Consider the following 2,615-nt stretch of genomic DNA (forward strand, 5'->3'; position numbering starts at 1 on the left):
ATTACTAACCTTTTGTCATGGCTTGGAAAAAGCTTCCATTTCACTGAATTATTCTGATGTGGGGATCTTACCACTTGGTCTTTTGCAGGGCAGTATGTGACTCTTTCTATGCCAGCAAAATGCATGGATCGATAAGAAGACACCCATCGCTCCATCAGTTGACATTGAAAAGTGGAGAAAGTGTATTCTTTAAAGAAAGTTGACTTTCACAGGCACATGTGCTTCTAAGGAGCAAAAGGCAAATGTCGATTTATTATGGTGTCATTTCTTAAAATGTGTTAATAAGCACTCTACAAAGAAGTAAAACAAAAACAATCCTTTTATCTCAGTTATTTGCTCATAGCAAGCACATTTTTAAAATGTGGTGATTTTGTGTGTGTTTGACTTCTACATTTGTGTATCAGTGTCAGGTCCTAGTTTACCTTCCGCGTGTAGAAATTTCTTCTTTATTACCTAACATTGAATAGGTGAGAAGAATCAGTATCATCTCACTCTTCACCCAGTTTTGATTTTCTTTATGACACTGAAGCCATTTAGAAAATCAATGTGTGTCAAAGTTATTTTCAAAATTTTCCTGTAATTGCAATATAACAGTTTAGTAAGTAAGAACATGCCTGAAACATCTTTCTGGATGAAGTTTGAGATACTGCGATGGGGTCTAGTGGTAGAATGGCTTTTCAGCCTGCGATTTGTGGGTGCAGTTGTCTGGCCAGTGCCCTTTAAAATGCCTATCAGAGATGTCAGGCCATGACCCTATTTCCAGTGGCCCATGGAGCAGGAGTTTATGACACCCCAGACCTTCCTGCCTGTAATACCTGCAGTCCACTGCATGAGTCCATTCAGTAGAACCCTGTCCTTGGGGTGGGAGTCAGAGATTCTGAAAAGCTTGCATCCCCAGGGCTAGCACTCAGATCCCCTTATTCCTGGAGGGACGAGATGTCCTTCTATCTCGGGAGAGTCTCTGGCTCAATCATGAACATCTGTAGCCCCAAACATCCTTGTGCCTTCAGTCCGATGTGTCTCACAAGCATATGGTGTGACCCAAGTAGGGACCACAGAGATCCTGGGTCCAGCCAGGAGCAGTCAAATTAGCACCTGCCAGCTCTTTCTTTTTGTATCAAGCATGCCTGTTTCCTCAGTTTGGTTTAGTAATACAATTAAAATTGTTCACTCTGTATCTAAATACCAGCAAGGTCACATAGAGGTGCATAAACTTGCATTTCCCCTGTCAGACTGCTTTTCTTTGCGTGAGGAGTGCCACGACCATTGTTTATGGTGATGCGGTATCACGTGCTTGCCGTACAACGTAAATAGAAACAGGAGGATGCCCTGGACTTCACCTCGGTCTTGCTGCCGCTCCCCAGTGAAACGTGGGAGTGGACGGATTCACGCCTCTGATCCAGTGTGGTCTGTCTTAATTGAAAAATGACATTCACTTTTCTAGTCTGATGTCCTGGAAGCACAGATGTTTATTTATTTAGAGGCCTTTAAATCCTGGGGAGCAGAAGAAGGAGGCCCTTAAAGAGGGACTGTGCCACTATACCGCTGTGCCATTGGGGTGGCTGCTGAGGACATGCTGACCTGCAGGTTATCTGAGACCCTCTGGTAACCGACCGCGCTATGAGATTTTACTGGACGTACCTGGTGTCACACGAGGCCAGCGCCTTCAGAGATGGAGTCGCCGTGGCTGTTCATGGAGCAGAGACTGACTTAGCATCTGAGCAGAAATGAAGCCTTTGCATGAATCTCTGTCCAAATCCGTTTTTCTTCGTCAACTCCCAGGAGAAGCTACACACTGAGGGACCAACGTCTGCCACCTCTGACCTCTTTTTAAAGGAGAACAAATTCTCTTTACAACATATTATTCCATAAAACTGTTTAGGACCCAGGCCAATTCCTGATTAGAACACAGGGCCCGAGGGGAGAGGGATTATCAGAGATGCAAAAATTCCTTCCAGATGAGTTTATCTTTTTCACTTATATTACAAAAATTCAAAGGTATTTAATAAATTAGGACAGCAAATTTTCCCATGGTAGTCTTTTAAAAATTAGGGGATTGGAGAGAACCAGAGTAGGCTTTTGTATATTTCTCAGATTCTCGTTTATTAATAAATGCAACAGTTTGTGTGTGGATACATACATATGCGCATATGTATGATTCCCAGGAAAATCAAGGGAAACCATTTCGCACGTACAAAGCTTCATGAAGGTCTTTTAAAAATACCAAAGCTTGTTTATTCCTTATGATTAACTCAAGCCCTTATGAAAATAAACAAAATGAAGGGATTATGACAGGTATTGCCAAACACACCAAACGGATTGCAGGGTGCTGCATTACAATAGAACTGCTGAGGCACCACGGCCAGGAGAGCGTGCAGTCTCAGTGTGTACGACCTGTGGTCTCCACTGCCCTCGGCTTGTGTAGTCCTGCCTTCCACAGCGTGGGAGTCTTCCCCGGGGGACAGCTACGTGCCACACGCCTGGCCTCTTCTTCTCTGCTCACTTTACCATGGGTTGTACGACCTGTGGTCTCCACTGCCCTCGGCTTGTGTAGTCCTGCCTTCCACAGCGTGGGAGCCTTCCCCGGGGGACAGCTACGTGCCACACGCCTGGCC

The sequence above is a fragment of the Galeopterus variegatus genome, unplaced genomic scaffold (assembly GCF_000696425.1).
Source record: "Galeopterus variegatus unplaced genomic scaffold, G_variegatus-3.0.2 Scaffold1897, whole genome shotgun sequence".
NCBI classification, from domain to species: Eukaryota; Metazoa; Chordata; class Mammalia; order Dermoptera; family Cynocephalidae; genus Galeopterus; species Galeopterus variegatus.